Raw genomic sequence first — 25118 nt, 5'->3', positions numbered from 1 at the left:
TTTGGCCAAGTTATGTAACTTCGCCAAGCTTCATTCACCTCATCTGTAAAATGGAATTCACAGCACCAGTCCTGGGGTTGTTTGGAGGTTTAGGGATAATAAATGTAAAGCATTCAGCAGAATGCTTGGCCTAAAATTGATATTTACTAAATGGGTAGCTGATGTTATTATTAGATGAAATTCAGTGCCTGGGTGGGAAAAAAAATGTCTTCTGTTTTAAAAGGTGATTTTCTTCTAAAAGCTGAAGAAGACAGAGGTTTCAGCCTGTTTTCATGAAACCATCTTGAAGACCATTGAATACTTCCTGAATCTACCCTGCAAAAGTAACATTATCACGCTATCAAAATTTAAAGAGTTATCCAATCTGGTCCTTTTAATAAAGAAACTTAAAATATAGCTCTCCCAAAATAATTAATGAAGGCTGCATATGTTAAGTGTCAAATATGTGATTCTCTTTGTGATAAATCCCAAAACCGTGACAGAATTCTTCTCTTTATCATGAAACCTTCAGATTCCCAACCACAAATCAAGTTGAGAGAATTCAGAGTCCAGCAGGGAAAGACTGGACCCTCCTCAGTATTACTCAACAAGTTTATGAATGACCTGGACAATGGATGGAGAGGGAACTCGTAAAGTCCAACCAATGATGCCAAGTTGCTGGGCCCTGCCAATGCTCGGCAGATAAGAACACAGAGCGATCTAGCCAATCTGTAGGAATGGCCTGAATTAAAGTAGAGAAATTCAATAATGGCAAGGGCTGCGCCTGCCCTTTGGAAGAAGCACTGAACTGTGTGCAGTCTTAGAGAGGGAAGAATTGGCCAAGGCCAAGCTTCCCATTCATTTCTCCATGCATCATTTAACAAACATGTATCTAATGTCTACTAAGAGAAAGGGTTTGCCTTATAGGCTGGGTAAACAAGGAAAAACATGAATAAAACATGATGCCTGCCTTCAAAGAGCACAAACGTAGTGATCTGAAATCTTCTTCACTTGAAACTGCCCATGCCCTCCAACATCTTCCTGCTACCATGCAGTGGGGATCTGACATTTATAAACCATCCTGAGTTTGCACTAGAGACTAAACCCCATCATGTTTCACAATGGCAAATAGATTTCATCTCTTGGGCTAACACTGACTGATTAGTAGTGGATTCCTGGAGTGCGATTTGATAAGAAGTCTGAGGCTACATATGGCAGGAAAGCATGCTGTGATTGATTAGTGATGTCTGTCATGTGGATGGAGAAGCAATGACAGCACTAGTGCTATAAATCTGACATCTCCCATCTAGTCCAACCCCCTCATTCCACAGATGAGAAAAAAGAACAGATCTCTCCTTCTTCCTTTTTAAATTCAGCAACACTAGCAGGGGCAACCGAGGAGAACCTCCATATCTGAAATGTTGCTGAGGGCGAAAAAAAAATCTAGAGCTTGGAATATTTCTGATGAGCTTTTAAGATATGCACTCAAATCCTTTAGCAGCCTTTGTATTCTGCAGCAAACAGACTAAATGGAGAAAGCTACATACTTTGATCTCCTGGTTAGCTACAAAGAGCATCCCTCCCACCCCACTAGACACACAAAAGACTACATAAAATATATATACTTTGAGTATGCTTGAGGATTTAAAATGCATTGGAGGCCAGAAATGTCTATCAAATGAATATATTTCAGAAATACCAAGTGAATAAATACAGAGAACAGCAATTAACATGTTATTTAAGAAAGAACAAAGATTTTTATCATTTTATTCGGTTAAATGGTACTGATATCATCAGCCAAAGAAAGGAAAAGAAAAGCTCTTATTTATTTTCATAAGACACTTTATATCCTGGGGACTCGGTAACACTAACTAAGGAGATAGAGTCTGTCCCTGTTAAGCATTTCCATGACCAATCTATCAACACTCACAACCATCACCCAGTCCTATCACAAAGAATCCTGGCTCATTCCCTGCAAAGGACAGAATGGTATAAAGGGACAACTGATAAGCAGGAAGCCCAACCCCAGCCTGATTCAGATACAAAGAACAAATTGTAGCATTTGATTAATATGCCAGCTCTTCTGTCATGCTAACTGCAAAGTGAATTCTATGGAAAACCAACTCCTTGAGAAATAGGTCTAATTAATTCAGTTACATAAACTCCAGTGAAATATTAGGGGGAGGAGGTGGGGAAGGGAGGAAGGGAGGGAGGAAGGGAGAGAGAATATCAGAATGAGAATGAGAAGGACAAGGAGGGCAAGGGGGAGGGAGGAAATGAACAGATGAAAATAAATGATTGAGAGAGTGTGAAGAGAATGCTCTGGAGATCACTGGGTTGACCTGGAGGCCCCAAAAGATATGTTCTGGCTTAAGGTGATAGGAAACCTATTTATATTTCAATCAAACACTTTGTTGAAGGTTTGGGTAAGATATTAAAAGATGAACAACTGGGAATTCCCGGGTGGTCCAGTGCTTAGGACTGCACACTCTCACTGCCAAGGGCCCAGGTTCAAGCCCTGGTCGGGGAACTAACATCCCACAAGCTGTGCGGCGCAGCCAAAAAAAAAAAAAAAAAAGATGAACCACCACCACCAACCCTTTAATGCATACGTTGGTCAGATTAGTTTTTCCCCACAAGACTCACTCATGTGCACACCCCCTTCAGAATTTCTGCTAAATCTGCTTTTACTAAATACCGTGTTCATGATTTGTCATATTGAATGTGCCTTATATTATTATTTATATTGAATAAACAAGCTGTGGGACATCCAGAACATGGAATACGACCCAGTGAGTAAAAGGACCAAACATAAGCAACAAGATGGATGAATCACAAATACGCGGTGCTAAGAGAAAGATGGCAGACTGAAAAGGCTGCATATTGTATGATTCCCTCATGTGACATTCCAGAAGAGGCAAAATTATAGGCACAGAAAGCCAAGGGTTGGAGATGGGGGATGGGATTGAGAAAAATTTAGAAGGTGATAGAGAACTGGTCTGTATCTTGGTTGGGGCGCTTGTTACATGACTGGATATATTTGTAAAAACTCACGAAACGGTAAACCTAAGAGTAAATTTTACTGTATGCAAATCTAAAGAGTGAAAAACAAAAACCCGAAAGTTAAAAACATCCCTTGTATCACTTTGGCTTTACTTATTCCTGTATTAAGCATTTTCCTTTTCTTTTGTTCTTATAAAGATGTTTAACAAATTACTCAAAAAATAGTTACTGAGGAACTGTGGTGTGCCAAAGGCTGTGCTCATGACCTTGTTCCTTCTCAACTAAAAGGGGAGATGATCAAGTTTTAGAGAAGTGCCAACTCTAGCACCCAAATGAGATCTCCTCGTTGATGTACTTACAAAGTTTAGAACACTGAAAAGAGAACTGTTTTTAACTCAATGTTAGTTAATTAATGGATTCTGGACCACCCCAAACCATCTCACATTCTGGGAAACAGCGCTAGAGACTGGAAGCTCCATGAGGCAAGGGATCGCGTCTGTCTTACTCTGCACAGCAATCCTCAGCACCTAACACTGCAGACACTTGATAACCATGCACAAAATGAATGAAATAAGCCATTCAGTTGTATCTCATGCTCCACCCCTGCAGGAGAGAAAACTCCTGAGGCAGTTCAGTTCATCAGTAGACAGCTGGATCCTGGATTAAGTTCTTGCTTCCAGTAAGCTGGCAGCCGATACGCCACCAATGTGGATCACAGAGAGCCAGGCCAGCTAACTCTTCCACTCCGTGTCTTTCAAAAACCTGAGTCTTTATCTTCTATCAACCTCCTTCTGTGCACGGTCCCTTATGGGACATGGCTTCAAACCAACCCTTTTACATCCCAGCCACTTAAAAATGTGACACCCCAATTAAATGAGAAGGAGGAATTATTGTCAGATACGGTCCCGTAAGAAAATATCCATGCTTTTTAGAGAAACCTGTTTAGGTATGTAAGGTTAAAATAACGTGATGTCCGAGATTTGCTTTCGAATACTTAGGAAGGAGAATAGTAAAGGAGAGGGGGAAGGAGGGAGGAACCATCAGCCAAAGGAAAAAGAGATCGATGAAGGAAATGTAGCAAAATTTTGATAATTGTTAAATCTATTACACAGGGATTCACTGTACTATTCTTTCTACTTCTGATTATGTTTTAAAATGTTCTTAATAACGAAAAACTTTCAAGCATGATTTGACCAGGGCAGAATAGGGTGGGCTTATGCCCTTCTCATTCCCGATTCCGTGATTCTAAGATCATATTAATTTGATTCACACTGAGCTGTTGGCCAAAACCTGTATAAATGTAAGTTGTTTGTTTTTCTTTTCCCTTCATGCATCTCTCACTAGACTCTATCTACTTTATTCTACACCTGGGTAGCTGGGTTTCTGGCTCCAAGTGCAGGTCTGTTCTTTTTTTATTTTTTAATTCAGCCCGTCATCCCTGTTCACGCTGGAATTTGGGACTCTCAATCTGCCTCCTAATGCCAAGTAACACCAAGTACATTAGTTGCCAAATGCCAGACTATGTGTATGTAAGGACCATCTGCGATTTTGTCGATTCGGCAGATTCCTGGACCCCGACCCTGGAAATTTAAATTCACTATGTTTGGGAAAGGGCCCAGAACTTGTATTTTTAAAGCTTTCTTAAAATCAAACTAATACATTCATTACTTCTCCATTATATCATCAAGTACGTTAGAAAAATTGATGAATGATACTTAAAGATTGAACAGACTCTCTTGATTATTACATTCGGGGGAGGGAAGAAATGGAAATATTTATATTATCTTTGATTGCTATTCCTGAATTGAAAAGGCAAACTTTCCAGTTCGCGGGGGAAACCGATGCCTCTCAAGCTCTTAAGAGCATTTCTAACAGAGGTAATCTGTATGGATATGAGGTCTAGGTATCAGCATTTTTGTTTTCTGGGCCTAAATCTTGACATCTCTTTTCTTGGTGGTTATGGGAACATTCTGGCCCTGCATTTTCAGGTATATTACTTTGGAGATGTACGCCACATTCAGCCACGCTCACCTGCAGCCACTGCTGTTTTTCTGGTGGGGGGGGGGGGCGGGAGGGAGGTCACTCCCTTGGCATTTGGAAAACAAGGAAGCATTATGCAAATGAATACCCCTCCCATTTTCTCCCACTCTCTGACTATACAGGAACTCTCTCACTGAATCCTTGCAACAGATCTTTGACGCAGCAGCTATGAACATCCCCATTTTTCAAAGGAGGAAACTGAGGCACAGAAAAGTTAAGTAACCTACCTCTGGTATACACAGCTCGTAAGCGGCTGGGATGGGAAACTGAGAACTAATGGTAGTTCACGTCCACGAACTCCTCAGGTGCTCAGACATTTCATCCATCCACCTTTCCACCTTACGCTTACCGAGCACCTACTATACACAAGCCATTAGAGTAATGAGCTCTGGGTACACAGACGTAAAAGAACACAAGTCGCACTCAAGAGGAACTCAGTCTGTGGGAGAGAGACAGATCTGTTATACATACGCTGACAAAACAAAGCATGGAGCGAGGTACCCTGGGTATGAAGAAGTACTGTGGAGTGAATGAGCTGGACCAGCACAAGAAGTTGATGGTAGCAGCAGGTCTCAAAGAATGAGGAGGAATCCTTGAGGTCAAAAAGGGGAGAAACACATTCAGGCAGATGAAGCTCAAGAGAAGCACATTCAGGCTTGAAAGAGACCCGAGAGTGGCAGGAAGGAGACATTTTGCAGAGCTAACCAACCTTGGCAGTAGTGACACCGGGGGCTGGATAATTCTTTGTGATGGAGGCTCTCCTGCGCACGTAGGATGTCGAGCAGCATCCTTGGCCTCTACCCACTAGACGCCACTAGTATCCCTGATAGTTATGACAGCCCCAAATATCTCCAGATACCACCAAATGCCCCGAAGCAGCAGATCCAGCCCATGGAGAACCCGGACTCCTGGGAAAGCCTGCCTGTACGCGTGAAAAGAAAGAAGGGCGAGAAAGGAGAGTTTGCCAGTGACTGAAAAAAGGGAGAGGGAGGTAGTCTGGGCCTAGGTCACGAAACAAGCCAGCCAATCAGGCCCCTCCAATTCTACATCACCATCTGGCCACTCTGAAGTTCATTTCCTTTAAAAGGGCCTCCTCCCAATTCCAGGCTGCATGCAATCCACTTTAGAAGATATAATTTTGCTAATTACTTGGGTTTCCAGCTTGGACACTTAATGCCTACCATCTAACCATGCAGGAGGCAGAGTCTGAGATGGCCCCCAAGACTCCTGCCCTGGGGAACACACATGCCTTCTCTCAATTTTTCAAACACTAACCTAGGTGCTGCTGCGAAGGAATTTTGCAACTGTAATTTGAGGTCCCAAATCAGTGGACCTTAAATTAAGGAGATTATCCTCAATGAGCCTGACCTAATCCTATCACCCCTTGAAAGAGACTGGGATCTTCCTGGACACACTGAAGGAAAGGGTGAGGGGCATTTGATGTAAGAGAGATTCTTAGTCATTGGCTTTGAAGATGGAGGGGGCCACATGGCAAGGACCTAAAAGTTGCCGTTAAAAGCTCTTGGTAGAGCCACTATGGAGAACAGTATGGAGGGTCCTTAAAAAACTAAAACTAGAACTACCATATGGCCCAGCAAGCCCACTCCTACACATATACCTGAAGAAAATCAGATTTCAAAAAGATACATGCACCCCAGTGTTGACTGCTGCACTACTTACAATAGCCAGGACATGGAAGCAACCTAAATGCCCATCAACAGAGGAATGGATAAAGAAGATGTGGTACATGCATACAATGGAACATTACTCGGCCATAAAAAAGAATGAAATAATGCCATTTGCAGCAACATGGATGGACCTAGAGGTTGTCATACTGAGTGAAGTAAGTCAAACACAGAAAGACAAATATCATATGATATCGCTTATGCGTGGAATCTAAGAAAAGGGTACAAAATGAACTTATTTACAAAACAGAAATAGAGTCACACAGATGTAGAAAACAAACTTATGGTTGCCAGGGGATTAGGTGGGGGAGGGATAAACTGGGAGACTGGGATTGACATATACGCACTACTATATATAAAATAGGTAACTAGGGCTTCCCTGGTGGCGCAGTGGTTGAGAGTCCGCCTGCTGATGCAGGGGACGCGGGTTCGCGCCCCGGTCCGGGAAGATCCCACGTGCCGCCGAGTGGCTGGGCCCGTGAGCCATGGCCGCCGAGCCTGCGCGTCCAGAGCCTGTTCTCCGCAACGGGAGGGACCACAGGAGTGAGAGGCCCGTGTACCGCAAAAAAAAAAAAAAGAAAAGAAAAATAGGTAACTAATAAGGACCTACTGTACAGCACAGGCAACTCTACCCAATACTCTGTAATAGCCTATATGGGAAAAGAATCTAAAAAAGAGTGGATACATGTATATGTGTAACTGAGTCACTTTGCTGTACACCTGAAACTAACACAACATTGTAAATCAACTACACTCCAATAAAAATTAAAAGAAAAATAAAAGCTCTTCGGTGACAGCTGAGAACGAGGGACCTCAGTCCCACCGCAAGGTGCTGAATCCTGCCAACGCTCGATGAGCTCGGAAGATGAGCAGATGAGAATGCAGATGAAAACATCTTGATTTCAGCTTTTTGAGAATCTGAGCCCAGAAGACAACCACATCCTGCCCCACGGCACCACGAGATAATACATATAGGTGTTGTCCTGAGGCCACTCAATTAGTGGTACTCCGCTGTGCAGCCACAGAAAACGCAACCTAGATCCCTCAGTCCTCCAAGGTCCCGCTTCAATCCTTCCTTCTCCATGAGGCCTCTCCCCACTCCACGCAGAGGGCAAGCCAGGCCACTGCAAGTTTCCCCAAATCACCACTCTCCTTCTCATGCTGACCCTGCTGCCCCAAACCCTTGATGTGACATCTCACATGGATAAACGACTGCTCTGCCTACCACTGAATATGTCCTGAACTGTGGCATGCTGTGTTTGTTTGCCCCTCTCCTTCCCTCCCCCCGCTTCACAGAAATCAGCATTGGGAAGACAGCACTCATCTCTTGAAGGACCTTCTGAATTTCTCACATATGCCTATCAGAGCCCACTGTAGACACTTATTAAATCATCACTGATTGATGGTCGGGGTCCTCACCCCTTGTCCCACACATAAGGGGATGAGAGGTACTGCAAACCACTGTCAAATTCGCAATGTGACTGAACTGACTTGGACTAATACGTTAGCATTCAAAAGAACGATTTGTATTTCAATAATGACTTAAATCAGATCACTCTCTTTGGTGATCTTTACTCTCAAGTCAAGGTGACCCCTCATGGGTCACTTAACTCTCAGGGTCAAGCAATTAATCAGTTACTATGAGCTGCTCAAGAAAAAGTCTCAAGGCTCCTTGCATTTTACACTCTCTTGCCCTCTCGATGTAAATAAAGCTTGATATTTCTGGTCACTGGGCTTGATGTTTAGTCTCCTTGTTAGAAGACCCAAATTTGGAGTTTTCCAAAGGAAGGCTTCCATGACCACTGTCCACTGAATATCCTACCCTCCTCTGCAGGGGCAACAAGAGAATTTCAAGAATCACCTTTCTCTAGGAAAATAATGAGCACAAAGAGAGGAGTATGGAGACATTAACTAAAGTAAGTTAAATCAGAAGGCATCGCTTATCTTTACTGACCCAATCACCCTTCACCATGGAATTGAAAATTTGAAATAATTGAACGCTTAAGGTCTATTTGTAGTATGAAGCTTTCACCTTCCGATTTCTTTCCAGGATAATTTCAGGAATTAGAGCTCCTGGGACCTCAATTTACCAGCTAACCTATGTGTACATTCTTTTCATTTCTGTAATTATCAGCAGGTCAATTAATATGACTCTGATAATTGCAATACTTGGGGCTGATTATGTCTCAGCTCTTTATGCTAAAGAACTAATAATCATGGACAAAACTAGGAGCTCGAACTTATAAGCTATGGAGTCACAGCTTCCTTGGGTAGCATAAAAATGATCAGACTGTAAAAAGTCAACCTTCACTCTGGCCTCATTCAACTCCCCAGTGAGTTACGCTAATGAGACCAAACAGAGGCCCTCAAGTTACCAAGCAGAGTACCAGGGAATGAGGAAGGCAGGATTTACATTTGGTAAACGCATAGCGTGAGAGATGAAATATAAGTGTTTCTGGAAAATTATTACTCATAGTAACGGATTCTCTAGAGGAGGGTAGAGAATGTCTGTCAGCTATGTTACTGCCCACGTACAGCTTCCACAGCAAATACCACTAACTGATCACTAAAGCACTCCTTCCAGCTGGGCCTGGAGCCAGCCCCAGACTCTTTCTCAACACAACTCTCCCGGGAAGAAAAAGCTCCTCCCAAACGATCCCAACTGGCCCACAAGATAAAGTCAATTTGCCTCCTGTTGAATTAAATGTACTGATGGTTCTCCGTCTTCACCTAGAACCATGCTTGCATTTGGCTGATTTTTTTTTTTTTTTTTTTTTTTTTTAATGCAGGAAAGGAAAAAGAACGCACAAAAAAAGAACAAAGAAACTGAAGCACGTCACCTACTCGGCTCTATCCTGCCCACTGTTTCCAGAAATTATCAGGTGCCCAAGAGCCACTCTCTTTAAGTACTTGGAAGTTCTAAACATTTTGCTATTGGAGCTTCAGAGCAAAGGGAGGAGGCATCTTCTCCGGTTTCTGTGAAGGCTCCTCTTCCTCTGTGCCTCCTTTTAGTGGAGTCCTTGGAGATTCTCTCCTGGGCTCTCTTCTTGTACAGCTCTGAAGGTGAGCTGAGCAACTCCCCTTCTCTCCAGTGGCACCTATCACCCTCTGTTGGCTGACTGATGTGTTCAGCGCCGGGCCCTGCTCTAGGTGCTGGGGATGTGGCAGTGAACAAAACAGACACAGTCACTGTGGAACTTATATTCTATTGCAGTGGAGAAAGACAATCAGCAAATAAGATGAGAAGTGCTAAGGGGCAAAAGAAAGTCAAATGAGGGGAAAGAAGGATGCTAGCTTAGAGAGTGCTGATGACCACAGATCTCCTTTTTATCCCAGAGATCTTTCCTAAGGTTCAGATTCACGCATCCTAACTACCTTTTGGGTATCTGAGCCTGGAAGTCCCACAGACACAAAATTCACCACACCCAGCACGGATCACCACCCTCTTCCAAGTTTTCTTCCTCAGTGGAACCGTCTACCCAGACTCCTAGGTTAGACACCTGATGGCATCCTTAACTCCTCCATTCCCTCTACTTCCAAACAGCTTCTAAATGCCCCTCCAACGCCCATGCCCTGGTCCAGGCACCATTCTCTCTTTCCTGGGCTGCTGCATCAGCCTTACTCATGGCCAGACATCTTGCCTCTCCTCCCATCCCATCCCAATCCCATTTTACACACTGTGTCTGGAATGATCTTGCTCAACGATACATCTGAGCACGTCACTCTCTGCTCAGAACTCAGCGGATCAAGGACCCTGACTCACAGAGACCTTCAGGATCTGACCCTGACTCACAGCGCCAAGTTTCTTTATCAAAATTGTCCCCCAACTCTAGCTAAACTGCCCTGTTTGTAGGTACTCTGGTTTCTTGATCTTATCTTACTGCTCCTGCTACCTGAAACCCAGTTCAGTCCTTTCCCCTGAAGTAATACCCACTCATCCTCCACACATCTTTGACCTCTGGGAAGCTTTCCTGGACCTCAGAAGACCCTCTCAAGTGCCCTGCCTGTTGACCAACACAGCAAACGGCATGCTGTCGAACACACAATAGGCACACATTCAATACTCTTTGAATAAATCAGCATGTCAACGTACACATGTACAATGTACAGATCCATTTGCATAACTGTAACCAATTTCTTACAGGTTTTTCAGGTATCCTGATTCATGTGTCCTTAGTGATCCAAGCATCTGAAGGCAGGAATTCCCAGGCTTGGGGCAAGTCATTCATTCTCTCTGAGCCTCAGTTTCTTCACTGATAAAAACAGAATAATAATTCCTACTTTGGGGAGGTGTCATGATGAGAAAGTGAAACGGTGCCTTAAAAAGACCTAGCACAAAAAAAAAAAAAAAAAAAAAAAGACCTAGCACGTGACTGGTACAATGTGGATTTGCAAATGGTAGCTCTTATTATTTAAAAAACTTTTTTTCTGCCCGCAAGTCGGGCAGAGAACAGAAGTGCTTTCTGAGATGGTGTCATTTCCCGGAGGTCATCAGACCTAGGGGAACACGATGAGGAAAAACGCATCCTCTTTATCAAACGCCCTCCTTTCCTTTTGAAGATGTCTCCAGCACTTTGGTCTTGCTATTCTGTTTTTATTCAGAGTTCATTTAGCTTTAAGCTCACAGTCTTTATTTTAATACACACTGCATTTTAACAAGTAGGTCAAAGCCATGTTATACTTGCAATATGATTACCATAGTAATCGCTGTATTTTATAACCTGCAAAATGCTCCCAGGGAGACCAGTAGGGACAGCTACAGTTTGTAACAAAAACAATAATTTCAGCCCTGCAGAATAAGCTCCTCTTAAAAACTCTCTTGTTGCAAGTATTAATTTTTGAGGCTCCCACAATATTTGGAAATGGCAAGTGCTAATGATTAACTGAAGATACAGTCAAGAGCTTTACTTGAATATGTCTTTTAGTAGCTTTATGTTGGAGAGTTAATATTAATAAGAATAAAAATAGTAATAGTAGCAGCTAATACTTATACAGTGCTTGAAGTAGACTGTCTGCAAAAATGGTCTGAATAATTTCTCTGCCAGTACTCTCCCATACTGGCTATGGGCTTGGTTTGGTTATAGGACGTGCTTGGACCAATGAAATATGAGGCAATGTAACTGAAGCAGAGGCTTGAAAAGCAACTGTACATTTGGCCTTTGCTCTTTTGCTGCTGTGAGGAAACCTGTGACCACAACCACGTGAACAAGCCCAGCTCCTGTTGTCACAGATGCCATCACACTAAACACATAAGTGAAGCATCCAATAGTCCAATCCAGCCCCACAACGAGGCTCAGACCAGAAGACCTACCCAGCCTGCCTGAATTATGAGAAATAATAAAGAACTGTTGTTCTAATCTACTAAATTTGGGGGTGCTTTGTTATGCAGCATGAGAAAACTGATACAATGTTTTACATAAATTAAGTGCTTTACATAATGAATGCTTCAAAATGCTTTCTATAAATAAACTCATTTACTCCCCACAACAACCCTTTGGGGACAGTGCTAGTATGTATTTAACAGATGAGGAAGTTAAAGCACACACAGAGATCTGGTAACTACCTAAAGTCACAGAGCTAGAATACAATGGAGTCAGAATTTGAACCCAGTCCCTCTGGCTCCAGAGTATCTGCTCCTAAACTACACAATACTGATGATAAACTTTTCTAACTTTTCTCCTACAGAAATATTTATTTTATACATTATGAAAAGTATTGTTTAATGTGAACAATTACATCAGTGATCAAGATCACCAAATACTATTGTGCTGTAAGAAAATACCACAGGAAGACATTTTGGATCCTGAAAGCAGGAGATCAAAAGTACCCCCAGTCATTCATGCACCAAATTCCATTAAAAAAAAAAAATCTGACTGATGCAATATAACTTTTAGAATGAATTCTGAAAACATAAAGCAAATAATAAGCTTCAATCAGTCTTTATTATTTTAAATTTTTTAGGTTGCGTGCTTCTCAATTCTTTATACATTTTAGTCTAGTCAATTAATCACAAAAGCAATACAAGCTTTTTAAATATAAAGTATATAAACTATAAGTGAGTCCCTCCCTTCCTCGCTCTCACCCTCCAAATTCACCTTCTAACGTAACAACTATCAATAATTTAATGTCCCTCTTTTATACTTTTCCTTTAATTATGCAAACATAGTTATTAAAGGCTTACCAAGTTACTGTTCTTTAAAATTAAAAATAAAAAAATCTGTTGACTATAAAGAGCATACTTTAACAGCCTCATCATTCAAAGAAATCTTATAAAAGCCTCAGTTCATTATAATCAAGTACCTACAAAAGGGACAATTATTCCTTCACTTTACACAACCAGCAGAAAGGCTAGCCTCTATAACACATATACAGAAAGCCAGTTTTCTGGTCTTTTGGTCTACAACAGAATTCTTATCTGAAAAGCCCTACCACACCTTTCAGAATTGAAGTCAAACTCTCAGAACGGCCATGCTAGATGGCAGGCCAGGAGACCTAAAACAAGTCTTTAAAATCGCACACACACACCAAAAAAAACCCAAAACAGAAAAAGCAAGCCTAGCAGATGCATAAACACAAAAATGAGAGGCCATCCCAGCCTAAAATAAGAGTAAAGTTGAATAGAATAAATTCTCTTAGAAGGTAAGAGTGTCAATATATACTGCAAGTTGTTAAGAACCATGGGAAGTCAGTTTCTATCAAGTGACAGAATCCTAGCAAAGCAATTCACCTTCCATTAAACCCAAAACTGTCTGTGATTTTTTTTTTAAATCCAACTTAAAATATTTTATTTGGATCAAAAGCTTTTGTCCCAATGACAAATGACCTTTGGAGAGAATATGTAAAAAATGAACATTGACACAGGAAACATTATCTTTACACCCACTTTGCTGTGTTTTCCTTCTTCACAATATGCTAGTCTAGATAAGATGTGGATAAAGAATGTGATCAGATGGGGGTAGTTAAAATTCACTTCAGAACTTCCCTGGTGGCGCAGTGGTTGAGAATCCGCCTGCCAACGCAGGGGACACGGGTTCGAGCCCTGGTCCGGGAAGATCCCACATGCCGCGGAGCAATGAAGCCCGTGCACCACAACTACTGAGCCTGCGCTCTAGATCCTGTGAGCCACAACTACTGAGCCCGCGAGCCACAACTGATGAAGCCCATGGGCCTAGAGCCCATGCTCCGCGACAAGAGAAGCCACCGCAATGAGAAGCCCGCGCACCGCAACGAAGAGCGGTTCCCACTCGCCGCAACTAGAGAAAGCCCGCGCGCAGCAACGAAGACCCAATGCGGCCACAAATTAATTAATTAATTAATTTTTAAAAATTCACTTCAGGTTTCATAAGGGCAACCTATTGAAACTCTCAGAAAGGGAGGTACTCCTGACGCTTCTACTTGGTAAGAGAAACATGAAGGACTGTCCCATTATTTTCATAAAGTAATATATTCCACATAGTTAAGGGCACTAAAACCCCACACCGCAATGAGAAGCCCGCGCACCGCAACGAAGAGCGGTTCCCACTCGCCGCAACTAGAGAAAGCCCGCGTGCAGCAACGAAGACCCAATGCGGCCCCGCGTGCAGCAACGAAGACCCAATGCGGCCACAAATTAATTAATTAATAAATTTTTAAAAATTCACTTCAGGTATCATAAGGGCAACCTATTGAAACTCTCAGAAAGGGAGGTACTCCTGACGCTTCTACTTGGTAAGAGAAACATGAAGGACTGTCCCATTATTTTCATAAAGTAATATATTCCACATAGTTAAGGGCACTAAAACCCCACTTAATTCAGAACAGTGCTGCTGAGCACGGTATATATATATACATACATAGTATGTATATTACAGATATTGAAAGCTTTTTCTTTAACTTATAATTAAACCATGAGTCTGTAATTTGGATGGGTAAATAAGGGACGATGATGAGAGGAGCATTACTTAATACAGGAGCCACTACTGAGATCTTTGCTATTACTTGTTCATCCACTCGAGACATCCTTACTGAGCGTCTACATATGCCAGGTCATGCGACAGGTCCCAGGAACGTAAGGGAGAACAAGATGAACAGTGACATGGAAGATACACCCCAAAGGAGTGGACGAGAAGGCTGTAAGCATAAAAAAGATTGTATCACACACACACAAAAAAAAGATTGTATCGCTGCTAAGTTTTCCTCCTTCTGACAAGTCTAATTAAACCCCCCAAGCAGTAAATAAGTTACTATTTTTACAATTTTTTTAACATCTTTACTGGAGTACAATTGCTTTACAATGGTGTGTTAGTTTCTGCTGTATAACAAAGTGAATCAGCTATACGTATACATATATCCCCATATCCCCCCCGTCTTGTGTCTCCCTCCCACCCCTCTAGGTGGTCACAGAGCACTCAGCTGATCTCCCGGTGCTGTGCGGCTGCTTCCCGCTAGCTCTCTCTTTTACATTGGGTAGTGTATATCTGTCCCTGCCGCTCTCTCACTTCGTCCCAGCTTACCCTTCCCCCTCCCCGTGTCCTCAAGTCCACTCTCTACGTCTACTATGCCATTTTTTAAAAACTGAATTAGGATCAGGAGATTTCACTAATTCATTCATGTGTTGAACGTCCCTATGGGCCAGGCACCCTGACAAGTGCTGGAAATATAAAGCGAACAAGACATGGCTCTTGCCTTCATGGTGTTCTTTCATAAACAGGCAAATACCAGTAAGAACAAGGTGGGATGGAGTCACGTAGAAAGAACACCTAACCTGGTTTTAGGGAGGAGGTCTCCCCCAGAAAAGTTATATCCAAGTTAATACCTCAAGGATGAGGTTCTCTTTTGGGCTTTTAAAATGGAATTCCACTTAAAGCATTTAATTTCTAGCCAATAATTCAAAAGCTTCTTCTTGCTTTGAGTGAGGGAGAACCTGCGTCAGGCCCCCAGCACAATTAATTCTCCAACGTTAACGCGCATCCAAATCACCTGGGATCTTGTTTAAATGCCGACTCTGACCAATGGGGCTGAGGTGGAGCTGAAATTCCGTATTTCTCTCCAGCTCCCAGGAGATCCTGAGGCTGCTGCTCAGGGGACCACACTCGGAGTAGCCAGGCCCTGGCATAAAAGGGCCCCTGGCCCACACATGTGTCGTGTCTGGCTGGTGTAGTGCTCCCGGAAGTCTCCGGTAGCTGGCAACTCGTAAAAATCCGGAGACTTTACGTAAAAAGCAGGATCTCCAGCTTCCTTTGAAAAATTTACATCAGACAAAGTTGGCCCTAAATTTCCTCAAGGCGGCAGTCAGCCAGAGGTAGGGAGAGGCCTGTGACCTTGGGTTCTCCACAGTGACCTTGATCCCGCAAGAGCTCTTCCCACCACTGACTGACTCTACATGCCCTCCGCCCCCTTAGGGGTCTAGCGGGTGGAAAGTGTTAACAAACCGCCCAACCCATCCAACATTCTTCCAGGAGCAGCCTGCACGCCTGGAAGGAAGTGGCGCCATTAACTGACAACGAGAAAGGACCAACAGCCTTTTGTACAAACAGCACAGGTTTCTGTTGCCAAATTCGTCTGGCTTGGCAAGTGCCTGATCTGCTCCGAGGCGGCCTTTCAGTTTACCCCATCACAGAGGTAACGGGGCATCCATGGGGGGGATGTGCATGGACCGGACGACTGCAGGGCTGCCGGGCTTAAATGCCAGTCTGGGGCGCAGCCCAGGAAATACTCAGTTGGCTGAGGATCCTGAGAGCCCACCCTTATCCTTTAAGATGTCAGCACCTGAACGCATCTGGAAACACTTCTCAGGCTCGAGCCTTGTCCAGAAGTGGGGGAGGGTCTCCACCTGGAGAGAATGTGCGTGTTGGCAAGCGTGTGAGTGCGGGCAGGCCAACAGACCACAGTTCTTCTCATCGTGGAATATTAATCTGCACACTGGCGCTCGGCTATTTTTACGTTTGAATGATGTCTCTTCATTTGGAGGAGATAGAAATGTTCCGCTTCGTGGCTCAGGCTCCTAAGATTGCAAAAGCCCTCCCGAGACATCCCTGCCATCTATGTATTAACAGACAGAGTGAAAAGGACTGATAAAATCTTTAGTATCGATTGATGAAAACTATACCAGGAATCACTTATTCTCTGGTGCTTCTGATGGCTGATCTGTCTGTCATTTCCTATGATGAGAAAGATCTATTAATACTGTGGTAGGAGCGGAATTAGGGCTTGTGAAAAATAAAAGTGGCTAAGTCATTTCTGTTTGTGGCTGCCATCATGCATCTTGTTCCTCATTACTTTTCTTTACTAGGGTCATGTTTTTGATTTGGACCTATCTTTACCTGTCACTTTGAATTGTCAGACCAAAACTTTGCATTTTCATAGAACCAGTGGTATGTGATGGCGTAGAAATTTAAAATAAAATCATTGACAAGGAAGAAATGCTTAAAGCAACCGGAGGAAAAATTGGAGCTTAGAGCTCATGCATATTAATGCAGACACATGATCATGCCACACACAGTCATATTAATGTTGTGATAGTGATAAGAAGGATATGGGAGAACCCATATCCTTTTGACACACACATACTGCGGAATATTGTTTGGTTGTAGTATTTAAATCCCAATTTTTGAAGCTTTCCAGATAATGGACTTTGGCATAAATAACAAACACATAAGAAGCTGCTCTAAAAAGCACACTGTCCAACACTACAGGGCAACCTAAGTTGAACTAAGTGGATCCAGAAGTTCCTCTCCAGTTACTACCAACAATTCTTAATCGTGCAGCCTCTGAGCGAATGACGCCGTATTAAACACAATACACAGTTGTATTCACTCACCACAACTGTGACTAAATGATCATAGGATCATCTGTTCCATGTTGGTCTTCCATTCAAGAACATAAAACTACAAGATAGCAAGGCCCACATTTATCCATAACGATAATCCCAGATTCCCGGAGCTCTTGGTACACAGTAGGCACCTAAATATTTATTGACTCATTGAATGAACAGAGATTAAATGAGTGAATAAAACTGGACTAGGAAACAGTTACTGCCCTTAAGAAAGTTGAACTCAAAATGGGAACTCACTCAGAGAAACACAGACTCCTTATGACTACTTTTAAGGAAGGCATGGAGAAGCAAACAGATCAGGTAGGATTTTAAGAGAATCTAGCGAATCAGGAAAATTCTTCTAGTCTGGGAGAGAAGAACTAGAGTCAGATCCTAATTATCACCACTGTGCTTTTCAAGCACCAGATGCAAACTTGGGAGCTTGAATGATGAACTCAAGTCAAAATGAAGACGTTGACATTTTTCAAGATTCAGTAAATCATCTCTCTTGTTTTTTCAACTGCACTTCAATAGTTTTTCAAAGCTCCCAGAACTACAGAGCATTCAAATATTCTGAGCAGCAATGATTATGACAACATCTGGAACTTTCATGAAAATCTTAAAGGCTGACTTGACTCTCAAGTCCTTCAATAACAACAACAACAATGGGGCCCAAGTGAGAGCTCCAGAAGAGAGTGTGCAACTATCAAATGTAAAATAGACAACTAGTGGGAAGCAGCCGCAGAGCACAGGGAGATCAGCTCGGTGCTTTGTGACCACCTAGAGGGGTGGGATAGGGAGGGTGGGAGGGAGGTGCAAGAGGGAGGGGATAGGGGGATATATGTATACGTATAGCTGATTCACTTTGTTATATAGCAGAAAGTAACACACCATTGTAAAGCAATTATACTGCAATAAAGATGTTAAAAAAAAGAAGCAATTCAAATGCAAGGTGGATGGGTCCCTGAGAAAGGAAGAAAGTCACGTGTCTCTCGGTGTGCTGTGAAAATTTACAACACGCGCAAAAAACGGGATAGCTATCAACTCTGCATATTATCGTTTCAAAGAATCTTTCATTGCTCAAGATTATCAAATGTGGGCAAATGTACTTCAAGAAGAGATAAAGAGATTGGCTCAAACACAACAACTTTAATCTGAATCAAGAGCAGGAAGGTAATGGTTTAATTTCTTAATGCCTTTCAAGGGCGTAGGATCACATTTAATACCTATAACACCACTGATGGATTTAACTTCTGGGGCCCCCAAGCATAAATAGCCAAAAATGTTCTCTTACCCTTAACTACAAAATAAAGCCGTATCCAGCGGAGAAGGTCTGAGATGCCTGGGTGTGAATTCGACACAAAATTCTGTTTGCCTTGAGGTTGCTGAGAATGGCCCTCAGGTGAAAAGTCAGGCAAGATATATAAGAGTACTCTCTTCCTGGAAAGCTTTAGCTCCTAAAATTTTATATCTATGAAGGAAACTTTTTTAATATCAAAAAATAAACTTTGCAGTGTGCACCTAAAGTTCAAACCAATCCCAGAAAAGACTGTTCCGGTGGAAGCATCTAAATCAAGTACCCAAAGCAGCCATGTGTCAAATGGCCAAAGCTGGATAATAATATCTTTTAAATGAAGGCCTTTCAAATGAATTATGATAATATCATCCAAGACCAACTCACATTTTCAAATAATGAAATGGAGGCAAAAATTAATCGTCTAGAGCCATTTGTCTCATACCAATTAGGATAAGCTTCAATGAAAAGTTTGATTATGAAAAGAGGGGGGATGTGGACAGCACTGCTCTCCCAAGCAAGACTCAGCAACCTAGTTTATCATACAGCCAGGTGTACCGCAGGCCTTCTCTGACTGAAGCTGAACTTGAATCTTCCCCTTGAACATCTGTCCTTTCTCTTCCTTAAAGTAAAAAGAGTTGGACTACACAATCTAGGCAGCATAACCAACTGTTAACTGTAATATATACCCTATAATTAGGCTACCCAGAGACACCACATGGAGAATATTTAAGTGTCCTGATCATCTTTAATATCAAAGGAGTTCAATGACTCAGGCCAACCCCACTAGCAGAATGACCTTAGAAGTTGCGACCACATGTCAGTCAAGATGTGCAAAATAAAACAGGTTTTCATTTTAAGATCTAGAAAAGTTACGGCCCTATGAGATAGAAGTTCTTGAAAAGATGCCATTTTCCAACAAGTTCAAGCGTCTTCAGAGCTGGCGGCAAGATATTTACATTCCTCAAGAGACAAAGAAATGCAGTATTCAAGCAGGAGGCTTGGCGCAGCTTGGAAGAGTATTCCACAGTTCTGTAACATTTAACTTGCATCTGAGGGCTATGGGCTATCTGACCACTTAGTTATTGATTTATGAAGTCGATGACACAGCAATTATAAACAGGACTCAGGGTCTCCCAGCAGCATTACAACCAAGAATCCAATCCACATCCCACCTCAAATTTCCCATCATCATGCAATCTCAAGGTAACTGACAAGGTTTCCCCACCAATTGTTTAGGATGATAAATGTTTCCTTAGTGGGTAAGCATTAACCCTGGTAAGATTTATAATGACATTCAGAAACATTTAAAAGAACCAAACCTGTAAACTTTATATACTTTGTGTTACGGAATCTGCACGTATTTGGTACTTAAATCATTTTAACATTTGAAAGAATTTGCCCTATTGAAATAAACAGGTTGCTCTTGTAGCTCCAATTCAAAATGTCAGAGTAACTGATATAGATTTATGATATTAAACAAAAATCTTAATGAAATTTACATAAAGTTTTAGGATACTTAAGTCAACTTAATGTTTACCATAATTATAAGTTTAATTTGTGGGAATTATAAGAATTATTAAAAGGGAAGGGAAAGGGAGTTTTCCTTGGGGAAGAAGGGAGTCAAGTCAGATGACTTTAAAAGAAGCCGAATATTTTATATTTATGAATGCATTTTAAAATATAAAGAATTTATTTAAGTTTGTAAACAGGGACCAAAGGTTTCTAAACATGATAGAATAACAAGATCTGAATGCTGAACTTCAAGAATTAGGTTTTTAAATTAATTAAGTTTCAAAACCAAAGCATTCTCTCAATGATCATTTCTTCGAAACAAGAGTCACAATAAAACCTGCCAACCAGGGGCTCCAAAAAAATGCACGTAAGACCCCTGCCACTAAGGTGATTTCAAGGGTTGATTTTAAGGCCACAGTAGGGACTATGCCTGACTCCTAGGTAACACGCCTCAGGGTTTGCCCACGTATCAGCAGTTAATAAGTACTGAATCCATACTATAGGCCACGCCCTGTGCCAAGCAAGTTATAGACACTACCTGGCTGTTGCACAGAGCAGTGATCAAAAGCTTAAGGACATGAGGTACCTGACCAAGATGATGAGGTAATAAATGCTAAGAACGAGACTTGAACCCGATGCTCTGCACCACCAAGCATCCTGCCTCCCACAAGAACAATATCCGTGAAGCCAATGAACTTCTAGAACCTTGCTACTCCAAGTACCGTCCATGGACCATCAGGATTGGTATCACTTGGGAGCTTGTTATAAACGCAGATGGTCAGACCTACTGAATCAGAATCTTCAACTGTGATTCTGAGGGGCATTAAGATTTCAGAAGCATTCTTCTAGAGCGGTGGTGGCGGGGGGTGGCAAACTTTTTCTGTAAAAGGCCAGATAGAAAGTAACTGGGGCTTTGCAAGCCATATGGTCTCTGTTGCAATCACTCAACTTTGCCGCGAAATCAGCCATAGACAATACACACATGACCAAGCATGGCTGTGCTCCCGAAATCTTTATGGCCATGGGCCACAGCTTACCAAGCCCTGCTCCAGAGTACAGTGGCTACACCACTAAGATGGATCCATTCTCTGATTTGCTGGAAGACAACTGAACCCGTTCTCCATCACGGGAGGGAGACTCCCCACCCATAGGTAGCAAGCAGCAGATTCCTAGCAATACCATTTTCCAACCTCATCAAATACTCCCTTTTTCTTGAGGTCAGATGGTTATGTATCAACCTCAACATCATTTTACAGTCGGCCCGGTGCTTAAGAGGCCAGTGGGAAATTTCCCAAATTGCTTTGCCTGCTTGGTACCAAGAAGTCCAATTAAAAGTGTTTAAATGAGTTCTTTGGGGAGTTAAAAAAAAATTGGCCTTACTTTCCAGTCAACACAGTTGCGTGAATACAACGGGCTTTTGCACATTAACAGACTAGGATGGCTCAAATTCTGAAGAGCTTCTGAGCCGATTACTACATGATGATTAAACGTGTTGGACAGCAGTTCTGCAAGTAGACAATTATGGGCTGCAGACGTGCTCAGTCTCACATTAGGGAGCCCTGGATCTATTGCTCAACAGTGAGTAAAGGCTGAGTGTTCCACTGCCAAATCTCAACTTTTCCATCAGATGTTCCCACAACAGTCTGAAGACTACAGTGAAAACGACAATGACGGCATTATTTTCTTCACCTTCATTTTTCCTGTCACAAACAAGAAGGAGGCTACTCACGCTGGGCAAACTCAGCAAAGGAGGTAGAGGAAGATGCTGTGAAGGTTCTGTGAAGGTGCTGGAGGCAAGCAGTTTTTTGCCTCCGGCTCCGCTCAAGAAGATAAAAATCATGTCCGCCGGGCAAGGGTGTTTACGATGGGCTATTGGTGAGTGATTATTGTGTGCAAGACGTGCTCAAATTTTCACCAGGATTATCTCCCTTCATCTCATCACAGGGTTGTGAAGGGAGAACCCAATATTAAGATGAAGAACCTGAAGCACAGTGAGGTCAAATGTCATGCAGCGAGTAGAGTGTGGATTTGAACCCTTGGACACCAGAGCCCACAGTCTTAATTCTCTCACTTAAATTAATTTGAATTAAACAGAACTCGAGGACTGTTCCAGTGGGTTTACGCTGCCCTCTCCGAACTTTGCTTAAAGAAGCTTCCACTGTATCCTCCTCACACAAACAAGGATGGGTTTCATGCCCTGCACTGCCTTAACACCCTGCACTTGACCTCATCACGCAGCTGTATACACTGTACTGCTTGCTCCTCTGTTTCCCATCTAAAGTATAAATCAGGGTTCTCAACTTCCACAATTTGGGGCCAAAGAGTTCTTTGCTGCAGGGGCCGTCCTGTGAGCTGCAGGATGTTTAGCAGCTTCCCTGGCTGCCAACCACTAGATGCCAGTGGCAAACTCCACCCCTGCCCCAGCCCCTGGGGTGGAGGGTGGAGCAAAATTGCTCCTGGTTGAGAACCACTGTTATCAAACCCCATGAGGACAGGAGTTCCGTCCATGGCATTGTTTACCTACTGCCTGACAAAGGGCTAGGCACACACTAGGTGTTCAACAAATACTCAAGTCACTGCAGGATGTCTTTCTCCAGCTATATAGCTAAGAACATAGCTACTATTGGCTAGATGGCTCCAGGGGCCCCAGAACGAAATCTGAGTCTAAAACTCCTATGTTCCATCTCATTGAGATGTTTGGCTTCCATGACAGCTGGAGTCGTTTCTACCCAGCCATGATAAGCTGCTGATTTTATTCCCTAAATATTCCTCAGATCTGTCTATCCTCCCTCATTCCACTGCCACCATCCGAGCCCAAACCAGGCTGCCTCCACTGTTTGTCTGGACTACAGGATGAGCCCCCTGACTGATGTCCCAGTACCCTTTCTGGTGACCCTCTCATCTGTTCTGCCCAAGACACCAGACAGATCTGTTTCAAAACCCAAATCTATTTATTCCACTCTGCTGCTGAAGGCTCTTCAATGGCTTTCCATTGCTTATAAGACTCCTGAACATGACCTATGGAGTCCTCAGTGGTCTGCCCTGGCCAACTCTGCAGCCACCCTCCCTCACCACCAGGGCTGCAGTTCCAAAAGGCGGCCATGATTCCACCTGCCCCCTGGCCTTTGCATATGCTGTTGCACGTGTGTTCCTCTTGCCTGTTCTCCCTGTAGACCTCAGCCTCAGTGTTACCTTTTTTTTTTTTTTTTTTTTTTTTGTGGTACGCGGGCCTCTCACTGTTGTGGCCTCTCCCGTCGCGGAGCACAGGCTCCGGACGCGCAGGCTCAGCGGCCATGGCTCACGGGCCCAGCCGCTCCGCGGCATGTGGGATCTTCCCGGACCGGGGCACGAACCCGTGTCCCCTGCATCGGCAGGCGGACTCTCAACCACTGTGCCACCAGGGAATCAGTGTTACTTTTTCTTTGTCTGGAGCAGGTACCTTCATCAAAGGCCACTGTGGAACCAAATTTTGTTCTTTCCTAGTGTTCATCTGCATGACCATTGATCACAAAAGAGTACAAGCGCCTTGACTACTTTGGTTCACTGTTATAATCCCAGTGCCTGGCCCATGGTGGGTGCTGGATGAATGTTTGGTGAATATACTCGCATAATCAATCACTTAAGAGAGACCTACCCTTTGAAAACACAGAGATTTTGCAGATGAGATGCACTGAAGGAAAGTGGTTAAGTGTATGAATTATGGAGTTAAATTGCCTGGGTTCAAATTCTAGCTCTGCCTCTTAATAGCTATGGCACCTTGGATAAAATACTTAACCTCCCTACACGTCAATTTCCTCATTTGCAAAGTGGGGAAAAGAGTATCTATCCTCACGGTATCATGGTCTATAAATTATATGAGAATTTGAAGTCTTCAAACAGTGCCTGGGACATAAAAAGTGCTATATAAGAATCTACTACTGTCATCATTATTAGTAGTACTCATAATAGCAGTAGTATTTTTATTTCTGTATGATGGCTGAGGTAATGGGGTGATTTTTTTTCTGATCTCAGCACAGGTGACGCCAGCAGTCAGAACTGAATTCTTCAATATCTTGGGTGAAGAGATCTAGTTCTTCATTCTACAGACCCCCACGTCACACCCAAGGTCCCCTGCAGGTGGGCTGAAAGCAGCTTTGCAAATGGTACCTGGTCAGGTTCCACAGAACCATCCTCCTTCATCAACTCTGCACCTCTGGAGCTGGCCAGAGGATGCTAAGGGGCTACCCCCCTCAGCCAGCAGGCTAATAAAAGACTGGACCTGTTTGCAGTGTAACTAAAATCCAGCCTGCCTGGAAAGCCTACTTCCCTCTGTGGACCTTTTCCTCTCAGAGGCTATGGAAACACGAGCCAAAGTTGTTTCTAGTCTCTTCCTCATTCAACAGGTATTTCCTGAAAGCAATTTAAATGCCAGGCACTGCACTGGGGACAGAGATTGGCAGCATCTGATTGTGATAGGAGCCTAAGTTGTGGATCACATCCTAATGAGCAGCTTTTACTAATCTCCTGTATACTGAGGAGAATTCATCATGTTATTATAGGGTAGCTCTGGTTCGCCGACAGCATACTTCAGGGAGAAGCAAATGAGGCCCTTTATTCCTTGCATTCGTGTGTAGAATCACCATCCCCAAAGCATATTTCTGATTCCAAACATAACCACAGGTCAAATTCCATTATGAAAAGCTCCCAAAGCATATTTAGAGCTAGGGTTTTGTTGTCTGCAATGAGCAGGCCACTGTTTGTCTGAGATTTAGAAATCCTGTTGTCATATAAAGATTCTGTTGTGTTGAATTTGTGTTGGGATTTGTTGTAA

At 42.9% G+C, this 25118-nt stretch overlaps 1 protein-coding gene across 5 annotated transcripts in view; it reads right to left on the bottom strand.

The window, feature by feature from the left end:
* The window catches only part of PRICKLE2 (prickle planar cell polarity protein 2), a 343425-nt gene that overhangs the window by 178421 nt on the left and 139886 nt on the right, over positions 1–25118 (bottom strand). Inside the window, exon 1 of one of the 5 annotated variants that reach the window (XM_007101293.3) lies at positions 21346–21605. The exons of the other annotated variants lie outside the window; for them this stretch is intronic. The gene's annotated coding sequence lies outside the window, so the exon portion shown is untranslated. Of the gene's footprint in view, positions 1–21345; positions 21606–25118 lie in introns of those variants that run through there. 5 annotated transcript variants of the gene reach the window in all.

The sequence above is a fragment of the Physeter macrocephalus genome, chromosome 18 (genome assembly GCF_002837175.3).
Source record: "Physeter macrocephalus isolate SW-GA chromosome 18, ASM283717v5, whole genome shotgun sequence".
Taxonomy (NCBI): Eukaryota; Metazoa; Chordata; class Mammalia; order Artiodactyla; family Physeteridae; genus Physeter; species Physeter macrocephalus.
Note: the sequence above shows the minus strand (reverse complement) of the source record. Positions and strands in the feature narration are given on the sequence as shown.